Source organism: Ailuropoda melanoleuca, chromosome 8 (genome assembly GCF_002007445.2).
Source record: "Ailuropoda melanoleuca isolate Jingjing chromosome 8, ASM200744v2, whole genome shotgun sequence".
NCBI lineage: Eukaryota > Metazoa > Chordata > Mammalia > Carnivora > Ursidae > Ailuropoda > Ailuropoda melanoleuca.
The window spans coordinates 10,842,387-10,865,383 of NC_048225.1; the positions used below are offsets into that span (position 1 = coordinate 10,842,387).

The 22,997-nt window shown below is 37.7% G+C and overlaps 1 long non-coding RNA gene across 3 annotated transcripts in view; it reads right to left on the reverse strand.

Moving 5' to 3' along the window:
- Positions 1-1,490: 1,490 nt before the first annotated feature.
- The window catches only part of LOC105240863, a 21,765-nt gene continuing 258 nt past the window's right edge, over positions 1,491-22,997 (reverse strand). The window contains exons 1-8 of one of the 3 annotated variants that reach the window (XR_004627012.1): positions 21,368-21,560; positions 18,526-18,790; positions 14,849-14,938; positions 12,836-12,899; positions 4,189-4,261; positions 3,764-3,862; positions 2,268-2,370; positions 1,491-1,544 (exon numbers count right to left, since the gene is read on the reverse strand). This is a non-coding gene — a long non-coding RNA (uncharacterized LOC105240863). Of the gene's footprint in view, positions 1,545-2,267; positions 2,371-3,763; positions 3,863-4,188; positions 4,262-12,835; positions 12,900-14,848; positions 14,939-18,525; positions 18,791-21,367; positions 21,561-22,997 lie in introns of those variants that run through there. The other 2 variants (XR_002144134.2, XR_004627013.1) reach the window with 2 other exon arrangements.

The following is a 22,997-nucleotide window of genomic DNA, read 5'->3' on the forward strand; positions in this document are numbered from 1 at the left end:
CTCCAGGGTTAGGGAACCTAACATGGTAGAGAGAGGGCTGAGTTTGTTCCAGAGAAACTCGGTGTTGGAAATCAGGGAGTTGTTTGTGACAGGTGGAAGTATAGGACCAACTGCACTGTGGCAGATCTAACAGTATCTGGAGATTAAATTACCTCCCTGCAGTGGCCTGAGGTGTGTTAAATGGCATTACCCTTCCAGGCCAGAGCAAGGCCAAAGGTAAGCAAAAGACTCCTAAAGATCTTCATGGTGTTAGAATGTGGCAAAGGGTGGTCAGAGAGTGAGAGAGAAATGGAAAGAACATTTTTATCTCATGTCATGAGAGGAGGCAGTCTTCTTCAGTGTCACTTACTTCTCTCCCCAGTCAACGTGATTTTTGAGGTCTCCAGCATTTGCACAGGACCAGATACCAGGATGATGCTCCTTCGGCTGTGAAATATGCACCCAGAGTTTAACACACTGTGATTTGGCAGCATTGTCAGTGGTCAGGAATACTCGGTAGGGTCCTTTCCACGAATCTCACTTTTGCAAAAGCATTAGAGTAAAGCAATAATTGCCTGTGAATGACAAGACTTAAAAATACCTATGGTGAAAGACCTGGCGAGAGTAATTATAATGGAATTAACAAGGAAATTTGGTTATTTCTGTAACATAAAGCATTTTAAAATAATAACTGGAATTATGACTGATAACATTATACCAGGATATATCTGATTTTTAGGAATTTCATATAATTTTTACAACTATTATACTAATAACATTAATATGCATTCATACAAATATAACCTGAAGGGTTAATCACTTGACAGTGCTTCCCACGTAACTTCACACACCAAATAAACGTAATGTTTTATTTCTCTTTTAGAGGGTGAAATACAAATCCTTTGAGATTTTCCAGGGACCCTCTGGGAAATCTCAAAGTTACTGTGTGGTCAAAAGGACTGCATTTAGAATTTAATTTTGGGAAGCTGTCAAAATGTCAAAAGGTTTGAACATTTGACTAGTAGGATCACAAAGCATTATAAAATAATACTCAATTATCTGTTTAATTCAAGTGACAACAGCAGACTTTAAAGGCAGTTACAGAAGGTTACGTAGTTGTGAACAAAACTCAGGTCTTTTAATATTGTAAGGACTGAGTTTTCTTAAGTAATAAAAGATCTGATAAAGATAACATGAAGCACAATAAATTATTTTGGTAAGATATAAAATCATTGCTTTCCAAGTAGATTATCCAAAGGGTTAAAAAGAAAAACTTCACAATATGTTATATAGAGTAGACCAACAGTCCAAGAAAACTTCGTGCTATTAATAGAGAATAAAATAAATTCTAATTTTGCTGTGTAGTTTTGATATTAAAATTCATTAAAGGGGCACCTGGATGGCTCCCTCAGTTGGTTAAGTGTCTGACTCTTGGTTTCAGCTCGGGTCATGAGCTCAGGATCATGGGATTGAGCCCTGTGTCAGGCTCTGTGCTCAGCAGGGAGTCTGTCTGGAACTCTCTCCCTTTCCTTCTCCACCTCCTGTTGCTGGAGTGCATGCTCTCTCTAAAATAAATAAGTAAGTAAGTAAGTAAATAAATAAATAAATATTTTTTAAAAAACTCATTAAAAAAACTTTCAGTCCATTCCAATCTTAGCCAACTTGACCACACATAACACTCTTTTCCCAAGATTGTTTTTCCATAATACTTACACAATTTTTTTTAGATCCATTCATACTTTGTCTTATGTTTTTTTCCTTTTTCTAATTCTGGAACAATCAATAATTTTACTTGCCTTACCTATTTTTCATACACAGTTGTTTCCTTTCACCCTTATTACTTTGAGGTAGTTTTAGTTACATATATTGATTAGCATTCTTAACCCTTAGAATTCCTAATTCCTAATGAAAACTCAGAAATAAGCAGTTGTAGACACTAGCATTCAGTGGACTGGCAAAATATGCATTTTATGATTTCTAGAAATATATTCTTCCTCATAGTAAATTTTTTAATGTGGCACAAAACACGTTTACTAACAGACCCAAATATCTTTAGTTTTTCTGTAGAAGGAAGTCAAAGTGGATAAATCTATGTTCAGTGATGTTTCAATATTTTATAATATTTGGAAATAATCTAGATGTTTAATGGATACCTGTCATTTAAATTATCTCCAGATAACTGTAAGGTTTCAAGTCACTAAACAGATTTGGAAACTATTTTTAAGTAGACATACCATAAAACATAATTATTGTTGTAAAGTTCATTTATAAACTTTTATCTTACTTACATCGATTTACTTGTTCTTAGCAATTATGTTTACATTACTGTAAGTTTCACGAGACATTAAACAGCTAATCGTCATGTTGAGTTATTTTTCTTGCTGATAAATTCTGTAACAGAGATAACATGAGCTAATTTAACTTTTAGTAAACCTAGGTAGAATTTGTATGTCTGCGTTGTATTCAATGCTGATAACTCTAAAGTTTGGCTGTTTTAATTAGACTGACGAACTTAAACTAGTCTTTATTTATTGGAGATTATTCTAGATCACATGAAGTTGAAAAACATTTGGGTAGTTTCTATATTCCCGAGAGTATATTTAATTTAAGCTAACCAAATAGAGTTATTCACAAAGTAATTTTGGCAATGTCATCCAGAGGTTAAAAAAAAATCTCACATCTCTAGAACATAAATACATACTTATGTGTATGTAACAGACATACATAAACGTCCAGAAAGATACAAACATAGATCTTATAGTTTTTGTTTTAAAATTTTAGCCATGAGACAGGTGTGATAGTGTAAAACTCACTAGTTTATTTTTAAGAAGTTGGATCCAAATTATGTTTCTGGCAGATGGAATAAGTTCAGGTTAATTGCCCAGATGGCTTCAACTTTTCATTATTTGTGTGGAAGATTTTTAAGATTTTTTATTTGCTCAGTTTCCAAAAAGTCTTTCCTTTCATTTTCTTTTTTTCCTCCTGATAAAAACTACTTCTCTGAAGTCCTCATTTCAAAGAGTTGGCCCTCATTTCTGAGAGAAAACAGGGTAGAATATTTATATCTCAAAGGCACATAAAAAAGGATGAAAGTTCCTCCAAGAAGAACTTTTGTTTCCTAAGACCAGAATTTTTACAATATCTACAAGCCTTTTGAGATAAATAGGGGAGGTTTGCAGACTGGTAAAAAGGATAGGTAGGCTTTTTCTGTTCTGTAAAGATTCAACTTGTAAGACAAGTTGTACAAGTTGTCCTCAATTTTTAGGACAGTTATTTTTAATTCCTCAAAGAATTGGGTTGCAACCTGAATGATAAGATGGAAATCAAAAGATTCCTGTGTTCTAGATTTAGAGCTGTTTGTCTTGGGAATGTTTCAGTAAGTCTTCCCACAAAGGTTTCAGAATATTTTTCTTTCCCTCTGGGGACAGAATTTCATCTTAGCTCAGGGGAGAAGGTCTTTAAAAAAGTTCCTCTCAGGATCTATCAGCTGCCAATTTGACCAACTTTTGACCACAAAGCTATTTAAGAGAAACTTTTTGAATATCTTGCCCGGTTTCTGCAAAGACAAACAGTAAATATTCCTTGCAGTATTAAACAAATTCATAGACACAAGACATCTCCCTAAAGAGGGTGCAAAATATACTACTCTTCTAAGACCAAAAGATAACCAAAAGACAGACAATTCCTCTGAGAGCTGCAGCAGTTGGTAGAACCCCAGCAGCAAATGGAACACAACCCATATCTCTGTTCAGCCATATCTAGCTGGAAGTGGGGTGTGACTCACATTTCTATCCAGCCATGTTTATGGGGCCCTCAACCTCATGGTTGTCAAGCCAAGTTCTCAGGACACAAAATGAGATAAACAAGAAGTCAATAGCTTTCTCTGAAAGAGAAAATATATACAGCAGATGGGTACCAAAAAGCAAACTCATAAGTCACAACTCAAGATCTAATTCTTACAAATGTTTTTTACCCGCAAATCTGAATTTGGAAAAGAAGACATTATGTGAAATTTTACCCTTTTCTCTCAATCAGGCACCACAGGTAGAGAGATCTGGGAGAGCTGCCTTTGATAAGAATTACCCTTTGCCAGCTTCTGCCAGTTTTCCCAGGATCCCATCTGCAGGTTCTGGAGGGAGTAGGGTATCCCAGCAGGTCTTATTCTGTTCACCAGAAACTTAGAAGATGAAAAATAATTTTCTCTCTTACCCTTTATGGTGAGTGCTTCTCTGAGATTCCTCTTTTCCAGTTTATGTAGGTTAAAAGTTCTCCACTGTGGCCACTGCAATTTGAAATTATTTTGATAAGGTTAACCTGTTTGTTCAGCCTCAAAACAAAATTTTATTCACCTGAGACCTCACTCCAGACCCCATCCAGTTTAAGTATGCTGTCCAGCTCCGGACCCAGTTCGGTTTCTAAGTCAGAGCCAGTACAACTCTGGCCAGTTTTGGGAACCAGTCTGGAGAAGGAAATGCTCAAATAAAGTCTGAAAGCTTACAATAAAAAACTGCAGAGCTAGGATGAGAAAAGGACTTACCTACAACCTTCAGAGATGAGAAAGCAGTGAGTTCAAGGGGTTTGCTTGGTTGCTCTTTGCTTCTGAGGGCTGTCAGGGGTCTCATACAATTCCCTCTTCTAATAGTAAAATTGTTAAAGGTAAACTGAGGCATATTGAATATTTGAGTTTATTTGAGCAAAAATTAATTTGAATCTGGCAGGAAGAGCTGTAGAAAATGAAAAACTTCTTTGAACAGAAAGGAGTGAGAACAGGAACTTATATATTAGGCAAAAAAGAAGGTTGGTTTTTGCAAGGTTACTTTTCTTTCAGGGATGGCAAGGGTCAATTAGGCAGATTACCTAAGTGCTGATCAAATGAGTACTAATTCAATCATTTGGAGTCCATTTCTGGGAGAGCTGAAACGTTAAGTCTTGGTTTTGTGACATGGGGCTTAGTATAAACGACCCCATTTTGGGGCTGTTGTCTTTTTTGTTGTTGTTGTTAGGGTTTGTTTTTGTTTTTTAGAGAGAGAGAGAAAAAGAGAGAGAGGAGGGCAGGAGGGAGAGAGAGGAGAGAGTGGAGGAGAGGAGAGGGAGAGGATCTCAAGCAGGCTCTATACCCAGCCCGGCATGGAGCCCCACATGGGGCTTGATCCCATGACCCTGAGCTGAAATCAAGAGTCAGACGCTTAACTGACTGAGCCATCCAGGCACCCTTTTTTTGTTATTTAAAAAGAATCTTATTGCTAGATAATTTCATTGATTCCCAAATCAACGTCTCACCCAGATTCTACTCCTAAACCTGAGCTCTGCATATGCAAATTCCTTCAGAATGTCTCTGCTTGGAAATCCTCGCCCTCACCCGCAGAAGTACACTAGTTCACGCTAGCTCTCGAGAGCTTATTGTGCTCATCTCTTCCCAACCCCTTGTGCCATGACATCGTCTTGGTAGCTTGAAAATGGCCATGAGGGGTAGATTTACACGATGGGATCACCAAATGCTGCAAATGGGTTTTTCTCCTGCCCCTTACTCTTCAGGAAGCAGGCTTATCAGTACACTACTGCTCCCAGAAATCTCAAGTCAGCTTGTCCAACGGAATGTTTTCTATTCTGTTTCTTCTTCTCCCTCTCTTTGTGAATAGTATCACTAATCTGAAAACTGGCCACTGCCTTTGACTCATTTAATTTCCTTATGTTTATATTCAATCATCCTCAGACATGACTGAGCCAATGTGCAGAGACCACATGAAGTTGCCCCCTTCATCACTAAAAACAGAAATGTAGCTAAGTAATGGAATATTTATCTTAGGGTAGTATGTCTGGTGCCTTATCACAGGCCTATGAAGGAAACCAGAATATATCACCCCAAGATTTGCCTCTTTGACATAAAAATTATTTTGAGCTGCAGGCAATTAAGAAACAGTAAATGCAAAACAAAACAAAAAACAAAACCACCCCGCACCCCACCCCACCCCAATCTCATTTTATTGGCAATACACTTATCAGCCCAGAGATGGCACCAGAGGAATCTACAAACAAATTTGTTAAACTAACCCTTACTTACCTCAATTAGGAAGTTAAGGAAGTTAACTAGTTAAGGAAGATAAGAAGTACCTAGCCCTAGTTTGACTAGCACTAGCCCAAACCCCTATGCCTTCACAAATTTATTGTTTGTCTAAAAGATGTCAAAGCTTTCTGTTCTGGTTACTTCTTTGGGTGTTCATTCTCTTGTGAAGACTCCCACGTACTAGTAAAAATTCAGTGAAATTTATATGCTGTCCTGTTACTCTGTCAGTTTAATTTTCACACCAAACCAGTGCCCCAAAGAGGGTTGTGGAAAACTTTTTCCACCCTACACCTGAAAAGTACAATATTTGTGTCTCCCAGCCTCCATTGTGTTTGGGTGTGGCCATGGGACTGAGTTGCTGAAGTGGAATGTGGAATGCAGACAAAGAGGGTGTGTGCCACACCCTGGCCTTTCCCATAAGGCCATGATATGGCTCCTCCATGCTTTTCTCTTTCTACTTGATGCAAATTAAATAGGGCAGCAGCCTGGCTTTGGCCATGGGGGTAATGACAACATCCTAAGAGGGGTGTTCTTAAAACTTCTTTGTAGCATGGGCCCCTTTGGCGGCCTAATGAAACCCTTGGACTACTTCTGCAGATAATGTTTTTAAATGTATAGAATTATAACAAAAATTAATCCTGTTGAAGTACAGTTATCGACATTTTAAATAATCTAATTCATTATATATTGTATAGCAAGTCTTTATTTACTAACACATCAAATAGTATTTAGCAACCAAGTCCAATATTTCGTAATAATTTAAAAATGATGTTAAGTGTGATATTTCCAGATTCTGTCATGCCTGAATTGTGATATGAAAATATCTGTGATTTCAGTTGGTGACCAGGCCACAGGTACTGTCAATGCTACTATGATTTGTTGTCATTATTTGAAATTAAAAAGATTACTAAACTTCATTCAGAAACTACTGAACATAAAGATATAATTTTTTTCCCATTCAAGTTTACAGACTTCCTAAATTCTGTCTATAGGACCATTTGGGTGTCCACTGGCCTTAGGTTAAGACCACTGGTAATGAATGGTAGAGATTCTGTGATGGATATCTGGCTTCCCAGATGACCTCAAGGAGCAGAACCTGCCTGAACAATTACATGAGAGAGAAACAAACCCATATCCTGTTTGAGTTATCATAGCTTGGGAGTTTTTTCCCCTAGCAGTTCAGCTTGCCTATAACTACTATTAAATATATTTTCAATTTGCAGTCTTTTTTCCATCATTACTATTGCTACCTGGTACAGTTACTGCTGAGGTATTGCTTAGGAATTGTAATAGGCATTTTTTGTAACTTTGAGGTATAACTGGTATGCAATAAGAGCATGTTCATTCATTCTAAGTGAATGGTTTGATGAGCAGTAACACATGCATACACTTGTGTATGTCAGAGAAAGACAAATACCATATGATTTCACTTATATGTGGAATTTAAGTAACAAAACAGATGAACATAGGGGAAGGGAAGGAAAAATAAAATAAGATGAAAATAGGCAAACCATAGAGATAATGAACTCTAGGAAACAAACTGAGGGATGCCGGAGGGGAGGTGGGTGGGGGAAGGATAACTGGGTGATGGGCATTAAGGAGGGCACTTGATAAAATGAGCACTGGGTGTTACATGCAACTGATGAATCACTAAATTCTACCTCTGAAACTAATTTTTTAAAAAAGAATCAATACATAAAATTTTACTATTACCCCCCAGAAATTCCCTTGTGCCATTACCCCTTCCTTGCTCCCGCCTACCACGCTTTGCTATTTTTATAGTGTTTTTGTTTCAGTACACATCCAGAACAAAGATAATTAGAAGTGGCCATATTGGGTAGCTCTGACTTGTTCCCATTGTTAATTTCAAATTTCCCCATATTTGATTAAACGTATAATGTTTGATCTATGATATTTGTTGTTTTTAATTCTTTCTATTAGATTAAGGAAACTCTCTTCTCAGAAGAAGTAAAACTGTCAGTATTTGCAGATGACAAGATATTACATAGAGAAAACCCTAAAGACCTCACCAAAAAACTATAAGAACTAAGTAAAGTTTCAGGATACAAAATTAAATACAGAAATTTTTTGTATTTCCATACACCAATAATAAAGTAGCCAAAAAGAAATCAAAACAGTCCTATTTACAAATGCATCAAAAAGAATAAAATACCTAGGGATAAATTTAGCCAAGGAGGTGAAAGACCTGTACTCTGAAAACCATAAGACATGGATGAAAGAAATTGAAGATGACACAACCAAATGGAAGGGTATACCATGCTCATAGATTGGAAAAGTTAGTATCATTAAAATATCCATACTACCCAAAGCATTTTATAGATTCAGTGCAATTTCTACCAAATATCAATAATACTCTTCACAGAACTAGAACAAATAATCCTAAATTTGTATGGAACCACAGAAACCCTGAATAGCCAAAGCAACCTTGAGAAAGAAGAACAAAGCTTGAGGTATCACAATCCCAGTTTCAAACACTACTACAAGAGTGTAGTAATCAAGACAGTATGGTTCTAACCCCAAAACAGATACATATATTAATGGAACAAAGAGTGCAGAAGTAAACGTACTCTTATATGGTCAATTGATCTATGACAAAGGAGGCAAGAATTTACAATGAGAAAAAGACATCTCTTTAATAACTGGACAGAATGACACTGGACCACTTTCTCTATTCACAAAAGTAAACTCAAAATGGTTTAAAGACATGCCTGAACCCATATAACACCTAATAGAAAGCATAGGCAGTAATCTCTTAGACCTTGGCCTTAGCAACATTTTTATAGATATGTCTCCCAGGCAAGGGAAAGAAAAGCAAAAATAAACTATTTGGATTACATTAAAATACAAAGCTTTTGAACATTGAAAGAAACCATCAACAAGACAAAAATGGCAGCCTACTGGATATGAAAAAATATTTGCAAATGATAATATCTAATAAGAAGTTAATATACAAAACATATAAAGAACTCATACAATACCAAAACACCCCTAATAATCTGATTAATAATGAGCAGAGGACCCGAATAGACATTTTTTCCAAAGAAGACATGCAGATGGCCAACAGCCATATGAAGAAATGCTTGACGTCACTAATTATTAAGAAAATGCAAATCAAAACCACAATGAGGTGTCACTTCACACCTGTCAGAATTGCTAGTATTAACAAGAAATAACAAGTGGTAAGGATGTAGAAAAAGGGAAAACTCATACCACAGTTGGAGGGAATGTAAACTAGTGCAGTCACTCCACAAAACAGTATGACGGTTACCCAAAAACTTAAAAATAAAAATACCATAGGACTTAATAATTCTGCCACTGGATAGTTACTTAAAGAAAATGAAAACACTAATTCAAAAAGATACATGCACTGCTACATTTATTGTAGCATGATTTACAATAGCCAAAATATGGAAGCCACCAGAACATCCATTGATAGATGAATGGATAAAGAAGATGTGGTATACACACACACACACACACACACACACACACACACACACAGAGGAATATTATTTGACTATAAAAAAGAATGAGATCTTACCATTCGTGACAACATGGATAGACCTAGAGGATATTATGCTAAATGAAATAAGTCACAGAAAGACAAATCCTAGTATTTGCACTTAAATATGGTATCCAAAAAACAAAGTAAATGAACAAACAAAAGAAACGGAATTATAAATAGAGAGGAGAAACTGGTGGTTGCCAGAAGGAAGGAATGTGGGGGGGGGCATGTGTGAAATAGATAAATGGGTTTATGAAGTCCAAACTTCCATTTATAAAATGAATAGGTCCCAAGAACGTTGCATACAGTGTAGGGACTATCGATAATGTAATAACTTTGTATGGTGACAGATGGGTAACTACACTTATTGCGGGGAGCACCGTGTAATGTACATGATCGTTGAAGCACTATGTGGTACATGTGAAATGAATATAACATCGTCTGTCAGGTATATTTCAATTAAAAATGAAGCTATCTTCTAAAAAACAGTTTGCTAAGTGTTTAATGGAAGTTGAATTAATGGAAATTGAATTTTGTCATAGGCTTTTTTTCTGATCATTGAGGTGGTTATATGGTGTCTCTATCTTTAAATGTTTTCTAAAGCTAAACCACTCTACCTTGCTCACTTAAATGCAACTGGGTCATAACATATATTGCATTTTTATATATAAGTCTGTTGTACTCTTGGTGAGTGCACCAATGAGTATAATAAAGTTTGAAAGTAATATGGTAGTTTTTTTTCCCCCTGAAATTGTGCGTAACTATGTCCTAAGTCCAAGCAGTCCAATTTGAGAATATCAGAAGACTTTTCAGTTAGGTCCATAAAAAAAAATCATTTTCAAAATTTTATTTCAGTTTCCTCTATATCTGTGCATGTCATTATAGGGAATTAGATGGACTATAATATGTGTTACTATGAATGGTTAAGACATATGCAGTGGATGTGTAATGTGGGACAATCTACAGCAGTCAGAAGCAACTTATGACATTTACATGCAACATGGAGGGTTGCTCAACACGTTGCTAAGTGAAGAAAAAAATAGTATTTATCACAAAATTATTTATGTAAATTAAAAACATACACATAAAACACAGTACAAGGATACTCACATATCCAAAGACACAAACCAAACAAATCTTCCTGCTTTTTGACTTTATGACACATCCTACTTTCCACCTGGCATGGCTTGCCCTGTACCAATCCAAACTTGACAGGCAGTCAGTCCCCAGCTTAGGACCCATCTTTACAGAAATCTTTCCAGAATAATTCTGGACCACAGTGATCTCTCCCACATTCCAAATTTCTGTAACATATTTATACATTTTTCCACCCAGTCAGTGTCATACATGAAACAAGGCAAAAAAATATTATCAGCTGTAAGCAGGTACTTTTGACATCTTTCTTTCTCCAACTAGATGTTAGGTGGAGTGATTGTATATGTGTGTTCCCCATGGAGCACTGGGTACTTTGGATCATTGGTTATTAGAAAAAAATTTTATTTTCATGCCATGTCAGGACACTAGCCTGTTCTTGTCATGAAGAGAGGCTCTTGCAATCAGTTTTGTTTACTACATTTTTTTCTTCTGAACTTTCCCCTTTTTTCTTTCTTAATTACTTGAAAAAAGATTTTGGCATGGACACAGTTTTCTAATTCCTTTTGCTTTGTTTTTTTCCTCTCTCCTGCTCACCACAGGCAAGATTAGACACCGTGAAGTCTCTATAGTTTTGCTTACTCACCTCTTTTAGTGACTTCTTCATCTGGGTAGTTGGAAAAGTACCTGAGTTCTTAACGGTCTCTTATGGCTCTACAAAACTTATTTTTTCTTGTCCCTGAAGACATTTATTTTCATCTATCTGTATTCACTGTCACTTAGTTTATGATGAACCCAGGGCAGAAATTTGAAGAGGCAATAAGGAATAGTGCAATTGGATGGGGACAGACTTCAACAGGTTCTCCTGACTGGGTGGGTCCCAGAAAATCACCCAGAAAATCTTTGAGATTCCTGTATCTCTCCCCATATGTTACCAGAAATCATCGGAATAGAAATTTCTTAGTTTTAAGACACGTAGGTCCTTGTGGTCATAGTGTAAAATACCCCAGTGGCTCTACTGTATGCATAGCCGTTGCTCTGAAAACCTGGGGTCTGAAGCGGACTCCACTTAGGACACATTGTTGGTGGACACCATGCAGAGAAATGGTGGGTGGTGGAGATATTTCTACCAGTTTGAAAAGGACACAATAAAACAGGAAGGACTATTTGCTCTGTAGGATAGGGAAAGGGGGTCCAAGTCATTTCTGTCGAGGGAGCTCTTCTTCCATGCTTCGGGCCCTTCCCACCTACCCCCTTTGGTTTTGCCATGTGACTAGTACTTTAGCTCTGAAACATAAACTCCAGCTTCATCTGTCTTTTTATGGCTGGATGCCTAAACCCTGTGCCAATTCCTAAGATTTGGTTTTGAAGATCCCAAGTGACTTATATTCAGCCAACAGCCCTGGCACAAAGCCTCTTGAACTATCTGTGCCGAGAGACAAGTTGTTTACTTATTTCCAAACTGTCAGCTACCATGACTTTGGAAAATACAATAAAAATCTGTGTAACTGTCATGGTAATTGACATTGTCTAGAATGTTTCAAATGCTTACTCTCAATTTCTGTATGTATCTTGCTAAAGACCAGTAAAAGTAGTCAATGGGCTGGCACGTGGACTGTATGTGTATGTCTGTGGACCATATTTTGAGAATCACTGTGATAAAGGAAAGGCTATGCAAGAAAAGAGGTGGTAGAAATACACCACAGGCCAGGAGGTTACAGCAGAGGAATCTTCACAAGGGAGCATGAAAAGCCAGGTCAATGTTTATCTGAGCATTCTGATGTCCTGATACTCCCTTTGCATGTTATAGGCCTTTGGCATAAAGTACAGCAACATTTACTGTACTGATAATTTGGGTAAGTGCACGATAATGAGGAACTAAATTGTTATAATATACGATGTACATAATATATTAATTCACTCATTTATTCACCCAACATTTGTTTTATACCTATAATGTTTTAGGTGGTAGTGATTCAAATATGAATAATAGAACATTATCCTTGATCTTAAGAATTTCATAATCTAGTTGTCCCAAGGTTATAATCTTTATGACATTAACAAACTTATTCCTAGAACATCTCATCCTACCCAGAGGTTTATTTGCTTTCTGAGGCACTGTAGTCCTATGTCTAGACATTCCCTGAGGACAATATACCCTTCTAGTGACTCACGTTTCAAGTGCCAGATCCAGAACGGAGACGTACTACTCCAGGAATACGGTCTAAGTAGAAGCAGCTGTTATAGAATAGAACAATTAATTAGTCATTATGCTCTCCCAACAGTTGTTTTATGTTAAAATTGATATTACAGCCACCCTTTTGTTTATATTTATTATTTTCCCATTCCTCAACCTTCAACCTTTTTGCGTCATTATGTTTTAGCTGTATCTTTTGAACAGCTTAAAGAGGGATTTAAATTTTTTTAATTCTAATTTATAAATCACTGATATTGAACATCAAGGAGAATTTGATCCACTTAAAGTCACTGTGATTATGGGTATATTTGAATTTATTTCTACCATTTTTTTTTTTTGCTTTGTATTTACTATGTTCTTACCCCACCCTCCCCACACCCTTCTTTCCTGTCCTCTCATGGAATGATTACTTTTCTTTTTAAAATGGACTTTAAGAGCATTTTTAGGTTCACAAAACTGATCGGAAAGTACAGAGATTTCCCATATGCCCCATCCTCCCCCACCCCACCTATTCACAGTCGACATCATGCAGTGATGTGGTGCATTTGTTACAATCAATGAACCTGCATTGACACATCATTTTCACCCAAAGTCCACAGTTTAGGATAAGTTCATTTTGGGTATCATACATTCTATGGGTTTGGACAAATGTGTAACGATATGTACTATCACGCAAAATAGTTTCACTGTCTTAAAAATCCACTGTGCTTCACCTATTCATCCCTTCCTAACCCCTAGTAACCATTGATTTTTTTTTTAATGTCTCATGCCTTTTCCAGAATGTCATATAGTTGGAATCATATAGTATGTAGTCTTTTCGGACTGGCTTCTTTCCCTTAACAATATTATGCCCTTAAGTTTCCTCCATGTCTCATCATGGTTTGATAGTTCATTTCTTTTTAGCTCTGAATAAAATTTTATTGTCTGGTTGTACCACAGTTTATCCATTCACCTACTGAAGGACGTCCTGGTTGCTTCCAAGGTTTGGCAATTATGAATAAAGTTATTACAAACATCCATGTGCAGATTTTTGCGTGGACATAAGTTTTCAGATCATTTGGGGAACTATCAAGGAGTATAATTGCTGGATCATATGGTAAGAGGATGCTTCGATTTCTAAGAAACTACTGAACTGTTTCCCAAAGTGGCTGTACCATCCAGCATTCTGACCAGCGGTGAATGAGAGTTCCCGTTGCTCCACACCCTCCCTAGCATCTGGTGTGGCCAGGATTTTGGATTTGGGCCTTTCTAATAGTACGTCGTGATTTCGCATTCTTGTTATAAATTTTTAATTCCCCAATAATATTAGAGGTTGAGCATTTTTTCATATGCTTATTTGCCACTTGTATATCTTTAGTGAGGCAAATGTTCAAGTCTTTTTCCCATTTTTTGAGTTGTTTTCTTATTGTTGAATTTTAAGAATTATTTGTATATTTGGATAGCAGTCTTTTATTATACATATCTTTTGCGAATATTTTTTGCCACTCTGTGGCTTATCTTCTTATATTTTGATGATTACATTTTTTTCTCCTTCCTTCTCCTTTATAGTTTTGGAAATTTAATCATTATATATAGAATATAGAATATAAAATATTCTATATTATATCCAGTTTATGAATTAAAAATTTTAATATGCATATTTAACAAAACCTAAAATTGATCTTTATCTTTTGCTGCTCCCTTTATGCAAAGAAACAGTTGGCTCCCATTATCTCCTTCTGTATTATATTATTTTATCTAGTATTTATTTCAACTTTGTTTTTGATTCCTCTTATTATTCAATATTGTAATTGTCTAATAGCATTTATTCAATGAACAAATGTTTTTCACATGCTTACCAAGGGCCCTTATTCACTGTATGGGAAAAACCACGACCGCCACCCAACTTATCGAGCCTTACCATGATTAGTTTCCAGGTATGCAGCTCATAAGGTTGCGATGAGGATTAAATTAATACATGACAATATTTAGAACAGTGCCCTGCACTTACAGTTCGGATGCACAGGAAGTTGTAACAATAGTACAGGGAGATCCTCTGCGCCCTTCATCCACTTTTCCCCAATGGTTACGATTTACCTAACTGTAGGAGAAGATCAAAACCAGGAATCTGGCATTGGTAAAAGTCATGGGTATAGCTGTCTATCATTTTATCCCATATATAAATTTGTGTAACTACCACTACAACCAAGATGTAGAACTGTTCTGTCACCACAAAGATCGCCCCCATCTATCCCTTTGTAGTCACAGCCATCCTGCTCTCCCACCATTCCTAACTTCTGGTAATCACTAATCTATTCTGTCTATATAATTTTATTATTTCAAAGCTGTTATATAAACGGAATTATATCATATGTGATATTTTGAGATTTTTCACTTATTTTTAGCATAGAGATCCATCCAAGCCGTTGGATGTACCAATAGTCTGCTCCTTTGTATTTTTCCATTTAACACTAGCGTTCCATTGTATGGATGTACCACAGTTTGCACAGCCATTCACCTGCTGAGGAACGTTTGATTGTTTCTAAGTTCAGCGTACAGCAAATAAAGCTGCTATGAACAATCACGTACAGGTTCCTTTGTGAACACAGATTTTCCGTGCTCTGAGATAAATGTCCAGGACGGCAAGGCCTGGGTTGCACGTTAAGTGTCTGCTTAGTTTTTTATTTTAACCTGAACCTTCTTTTGACTAGGAATTTACTCTTTTTTATATAATATGATCATTGATATATACAGACTTCTACCATCTTACCTTGTAAACCTAATTTCCAGGTCTTTCTTGGTTTCTTTCTTTTTTCTTTTCTTTTCTTTTTTTTTTTTTAATGTGTTTCCTTTGTTACATTTTTGCCTTTTCTGGTTTAAAATAAGATATTTCTTTATAAGTTGCTCTTAATTAAAAAGAACAGTAAGCTTAAATTTCTACTTTAAAAGATTCATCTAGAATTTACTAGCATGTACAATTCTTCTATTGCTATGCTGTTATACTCAAATCAGTATTAGTTTGCTAGAGCTGCAATAACAAAATACTACAGACTGAGTGGTGTAGACAACAGAAATTAATTTTCTCACCATTCTGGCAGCTGTAAATCCAAGATCAAAACGTTGACAAGTTTGGTCCCCTCCTTGCTGTGTCCTCACATGCTTTCCTCTGCAGTGTATTGTTTTCATTTTGATTTTAAGTGTATCCTTCAAGTTTTTCCTTTATTTCATCTATCACACAGTTAGTTTAGCAAACATCTAGCTAACTCTAAGAATGGCTGCAATATCTTCTCATGTCACTCCAGTGATGAATTATATTATATATATATATTTTATATATATATTTTATATATCAATAGGTTTCCTGGCCATGCAAATTTCTTCTCATTGTGCTTGAAGCTTTTTCTTTAAGGTTTTCGCCTTTTTCAAATGATTGGTAAGTTTTGGTTATGTATGCATCTTTGAATTTGAGATTCACGACTGGCCTACTTATACAGACTCACCTTACGTTATTGTGCTTTGCAGATACTGCATTTTTGTTTTGTTTTGTTTTACAAATTGATGGTTTGTAGCAACCCTGCATAAAGCAATCTATTGCTGCCATTTTTTTCAGTAGCATTTGCCCACCTTATGTCTCTGTCACATTTTGGTAATTCTTGCAATAGTTCACACTTTTTCATGATCATATTTGTTACAGTAATCCACGATCAGTGATGATGATTCGTTGGAAAATTAGCAATAAATTACTTTTAAATTAAGGTATACACACTGGCTTTTAGACATACTACTGCACACTTAGGGGACTACAGTCTTCTAAGGGCTCTCTCCTGATCCTGCCATATGAAACTTTTGTGGCAGTCCAGACACGAATTCATTTTGGAATGGAGTTTTCAAGTTTAATCTCGTTCCTTCTGATATTAGTCTTTGGATTTTCTCGCGTTCTCTGTTTTGTTGAAGGAAATTCTTCTTCTTTTCTGTCATGGTAATGAAGTTTTATAAATCTCCTTCCAGACATTTCTGTGGACTTATTTTAGAGGGAAGGTTACAGCATGTGCCAAGTCCACCATTTTGAATAAATTCCATAGCTTTTCTTATTTATCATCAGCTTCCCACTTTCTACTGTTAACATCTTGTTATTCCTTTATACTGTGAGTTACTTGTTTATCTTTTATCACTGGGTATTTATAAACAAAAGTTTCTCATAGCCTGACTTTAGAATCTTGGACAAGTTTTTATCTTTCTACTCATCTATAGGCAGAATTTAGTCATCTATGAAGTGGGATATCAGCAGTACAGATTTCTTAGGGCTTGTGAGGATTAAGTGTAAAAACATATGCAGGCACTTGGCAGTTCCTTTAATTTGTTTCTTTCACTATTTGTTTCAGAAGAAATATATGAAATAAAACCATTCAGTCTCCATACAAACTCTTTGTGTCCCCCTTACTTATTTCCAGAAGACTCAAAGCAAAAGACAGAAGTACTATCATTTCAACTATTTCCCATCAGAGTATCCATAAAGTTGTTTTTGTATCAACCACAGATTCTAGGACTGTTGAATTCTGCTAATTTTCTATGGTTTGTAATGACTTTTACAACTGCATCTGCCATCTCTATTTATTACTCTCCAGGGGCAAGTTGACCTTACAAAAACACATTATCCAGGCCTCTTCCAGTTGTAGCTTCCAACTCATGGTAGTAATTTCCATGACAGCTAACGGAAAAAGAGAAAGGAAACTGAATGACTCATCTAGGGGTCAAATAAGGTAAGCCAGGCTTGCTCTCTAAGCCTCTAGGGTCTACTGTCCGCTTTCCTTGGATCCGTTCTCAGACTGATCCTTTTCACACTGTAGTCTCAAGAAGTTTAAGGCATACGTGGTCTTCAGTGTTCAAGATCTCCCAATGAGAGTTCCAGAATTTATAGGTCACAGAAAAAACACCAAAAATAACAATCCCGATAGACTCTGCTAGGACCAACCACTTATGCACCGGAGATAGTGCTTTCATGGATGGATAGGATCCAAAGAAGCAGAACCACGCGGTTGACAGTTCCACTAGTGTGGTATAAAGCAGAGTAAGTGCAGTTCTCTAGGAAAAGAGGGGCTCTGTTACTAGAAGGAGGAGTATTGGTCAGGGCAGAAACAATAGATGTTCAATACAGCGATAATATAGTTGATGGCAGGTAAGAGAGGGAGTCGTATTTCCCGTCATTAAACCTTTATCTCCAGGGAAGTTTTATCTGAAAGTTTGCTTTATCCCCATGAGTCATCTAAGTTATTTAATCACTCATTTATTTATTTAGTCCCAGTCATGTACGGCATGCCTGCAATTGCAGACTTGGAAACAACTGGGAATCCATGGATGGTCTCTCAGCTCTGAAGGTCTGGAAAGGTTTATAAGTGATAAAGGTATATTCTCTGCCCTCGTGAAAGATGTAGTTTGGTTTCAGTGTTATCTATGTTATCAGGCACATATAGAATTATTTCTAATACAATATTACATTACAGCCATATGAAAATAGTGCCATGAGTGCACAGAAGAGGGAGTGGTTGAGTACGCCTGTATAGATCTGGGACTTGAAGGAGGACAGTTCTCTTTAATTAGAGAATGCTAGGAAGGGTTTTCTTCCCATTGAAAAGGAACAGCTTGGACAATAGATTTAAGGCAAGAATATACAGCCAACATGATCCTTACCTAGTTCTGGAAGTGGGAAACCCATCAAAGGGACATGTTTACAGTCTGACTTAGAATGAGACGCAGAAGTTCAGACTATGCAGGCAAACTCCTGGTTTCATTTCGAAGTTACTTCTATGCAAGTTTATCTCTTTGGTTGGATTATAAATACTTTCTGGTCAGAGACCAAATCTTATTCTTCCTTGTTTTTCTAAGTGTGCCAAGCCCTTTCCAGGAGCCACTTGGATCAGTGTCACTGTTCATGTTCCAGAAGAACAAATCTTTCCTGGCAACACGAAGATGCAACTATTAACAAATGTCCATACTCTCTGTTCCCTTTTAAAGCTTCAGTCATCAATAGGTAATAATGAAAAGTACAATCTTTGTCCCTAAGTTTTTCATTTCTGAGTCACAACATGAAAATATTTTGTGATAGACATCTCATGGGCTTTTGCAGACCTGATGAATCTTGGAGTCTTTCTGTAATAATCGTGGACATGTTCTCCTGATAGAGAACATGTCCTTACTACATGCCATGCCATTCTGCACATAAATAGCTCTGTAATTCCAAATAGCTGTCTGTTAGCCATTGTTGCATCTAGATTTCTCCCTGGCAAATGTAAGAGGAGTCTTTATTTTATTCAACATCTACAGACAGAACCAATATATTCCAGGCATTTTCTAGATGCTGTGGATAAAACATCTAGTGAGCAACGTAAGACCCACACAGTTAAGGAGCTTAGAATTTTAGCATTAAGTAGAACAGGTAAAAATCACACGTAAAACTAAAAGAGATCATCTTGGATAGTGATACATAGTCACATAAAAAGGGAACATGATAAAGTAATTAACTAATAGAGAGATGGAGGGACCTACATCTAGATTGTGTGGTCAGGAAGAATTATCTCTTAGGAGACACTTGCCCTGAGGCTGGATGTAGAATCCACTGAAAGATTTTATCTAAGGGTGTGAAATAATCTGATTTGCAGTTTCAAAAGACCAGTCTGGCTGCTGTGTAGAGAATGCCTTACAGAGGTTTCAAGACTATAAGCAGAAAGACCCGTTGTTGCCTACCTCCAGGAGAGAGGTGGGAGAGCCTGAACCAGGATGGTAGGAATGAAAGTAAAGGGACAGATTGTCTACATATAACAAAATATGGCAGGACTTGGAGAGGAGAGAAATGGGTGAATAAAGGATAGCTCCTGACTACTGTATGGGTCTTGCTAACACTTCTTGAATTGGAGACGACTAGGGACAGGTGTGTTTTGGTATATAAATCAAGAATTCTACTTTCATCACGGTGAGTTTGAGATACCTCCTAGACAGGAAAATAGAGAGTTAAGTAGGCAATTGGATATGCAATTCCTCAATGCAATAGAGAGATCGGAGTTGGAGACAAATATTTAGAAGTCGCTAAAACCATAGGCGGTATTTAAACCAGAGGGTGAATATCACCCAGAATGAGACTACAGAGCAAAGCAGGTGAATAGGATTGAACCCCAGGCTATTCCAAATTTAGAGGCCAAGTAGCAGAGGGGGAATGGCCAAAGGGGAGGGAGTAGTCTCTAGGCAGGCAAGAGGAAAACGCTGAACGAGTCATGTCACGCAAAGGAAAGTGAGAGTCTGAATGAAGAAGGTGAATTCAATTTAAATGCCACCGAGAGGCTGAGACGCATGAACACAGACAAGTGGCCATTATATTTGACAACACAAAGGTGACCTTAACAGGAGTGGTGGAGAACATAAGCCAACGTGGAACGTGTTATAACAGAGAATAGGAGGCAGTAAGGACAGTGAATATAGAATCACATTTTCAAGAAAGTTTTGTTCAAAGGGGAGATGTGTGACAGTAACTGAAGAGAAATGTAATATCAGGGATCTATAGAAAGGGTTTTTTATATATATGTTTTAAAATTTTTGTGCACTTTTTAAAAGATATAGAGTATTATTAGAGCATGGTCTTGTTTCCTAAGGAAATGACCCAGTAAAAAGGAGTAGGCTGATGACTATAACGGTTATCAACTTACTGTCCCTCAACTCCAAACTCACCCTCCAATATGCTCTCCGCAATCGTCTCCAGCGTCTCTCGTGCTCGTTGTTAAACTTGCTCAGTAGAGGGCACTGGAGAGACGTTACAGGAGGAAGGAGCTGTGCTGCTATTTCCAGGGGCTCTGCAGCGGGCTGGTGGTGTGGGTATGGGCTGTCTGGTGGAGCTCCTCCAGTCTTGTTCCCAGAACCTGTCCATCATTTGGTGACCTTGCAGCCCCGTCCCGGACTAGTGATAACCTTCCCTGGCCTTTGCTACACAGAAAAGGACACCAGAGATCTTCCTGCTATGAAGGCCTCCTGCTTGCGTGGCCACCCATTCCCTCGGCAGGTCTCCCGCAGAGTTTGCCTGCATCCCAGGTCCCCGCCTGCCCTGCATGCCTGTGCGCCTGCCTGCCAATCACCGGCGCCCTGCTCACACCACGGCGGCTGTTTCTCGCTTGCCCAGACTGCACGCCAGCTATGGCCTGGGCCAACCATCAGCCTCTGCTGCCACCAGCAAGGTCTGAGCTTCTTTCTGCCTTGGGAGGGCCCCTTCCACGTCGCTCCTTCCTTGGATTCCCTCCCTCTACCTTAAGGGTACCATATGGTTTCCTTATATACGGCAATCACTCCTTTATTAAGCATTTAGTACTTCCATGAGTCCTCCTTGGTTTGGTTCACAGTGTGGTTTCTACCTTCTAATTGGATCTGGAGTGATACGACGACGAGAGAGTACAACTACAGGAATTCAGCAGCACCTGGTACTTAGAACATACCAGTTTTTCAAACATTCTCCTTAGCAGGATCCTCACATATGTAATTAAAAAACACTCACCTTCTTAGTTTCTTCTCAGTATATTTCATAACATCCTTGCCACTTGATAATGGTTCTCCTTGGAAAGATTTACCTCTTTGTTTCTTCTAGGAGTATTGATCCATCTGTAAGAACCCGTCCTGCCCAAAGGGCTGGGTGCCAGATGTTTTCACCCTTTCCTCCTGTTAGAAGACCAACCTGCATTTGCTGTGCACATGCTTGGCAGCCGTCTCAGACAGGAAATGACCACACTAAATGTCAAGGAGACACAGGGACAGTTACGCCTGTGTTTATGAAGATTGGGTTGTTGCAAGCAGCAGAGGTTTGAGCCTCTGAGAGCTACTCCAAATGTGTCCTGCTGTCTGAGCCTACACTTCATACGATTTATATATTACATTACGCACACATTTCTCTTTCTCTTCTTATAAACGCTAGGTCACATTCTAATTTTTAGTCTCTCTTTTAAAATTGTAGCCCTCTGTGTGTCTCTTTAAAAAATCTGCCCCTTTAGCAAGACCTCCAATGCCCCTTTATCCATCTCACCCCAGTTGAAGAGTGGTCAGGGAAAGTCACTTCATTAACAGAAGAGCACAAGCTGTGCTGGGTTCCCATGGTTTCCCAACTCTTGTTCATTCTGACCTCAGCAACTGCAAGAGTCTGCAGTGAGGCCCACGTTCAGGAAACAAGTCCCTCCCTCCCTTGCATTCTCCTCCTCTTATTCTCCCCGCTCCTTCTATTTTCTCCTCCCTCAAACGCCTTCCCACTGTAATTAGAATAAAAGTCAAACTCCTTGCCGTAGGCTATTCAGGTCATACGTGATCTGGCCCCCGTCTTCCTCTCTAACTTTTCCCTCCATGTTTTCTGTGTTGACAATACTCCAGGCATAATGATCTCCTGGTCCTTAAATATCCCAAGCTCCATCATATCTCAGGGGTTTTACAATGGTCATTTTCTCTGTGCCTGCTTTCTCTCATGGATGCCTCCTTTCCACTGGTACGATCTCACTTGAAATGCCTTCCTCTCTGAGATGCCTTCTCTACTATAACTTGTCGCCTCCATCACCAGCATGTCATCACTGTCCATTCTATTACATCATATACTTTGTTGACATTGCTTTAGCAAGTTGCAATTAATTTATATCTTTATCTTTTTTCTTTATTACAGTGTAAGTTCTTTGATGGCAGAGAATTCATGTGCCTTTTTGTCCACTTTATCTCTAAAGACTAGAACAGTTCCTGGCACATGATAATATTTTTTGACCACGGGAATGTTTTCTGGGCACTGAATCGTGAACCATCATTCATGGGCAAATAAGTAGAAAATTTATTATCCCTTACCCAGAGGAAACTGGATAAATAGATTATGTTTCCATTATAATTGTTCTTTCCTAGAAGCAGCAAGAGTAGGTCAGAGGCTCAGGGGTATCTGGGGCATGGTTTAGAGTGAAAAACTAAGGAAGAATAGGATTATTATAATTTTTATAATACTCATACTAATAATATACTGCCCCTTTCAACTGAAATTCTATCAATCATTCTTGTTTGGTAAGTTTTGGGAAGGTCTGTTAAAACGCAAGAGAAAGAGATTAAAATGTTAACCTACATGTGTAGATTACAGAAACCAATGTTGTCGATTACCTACATCATGGTTT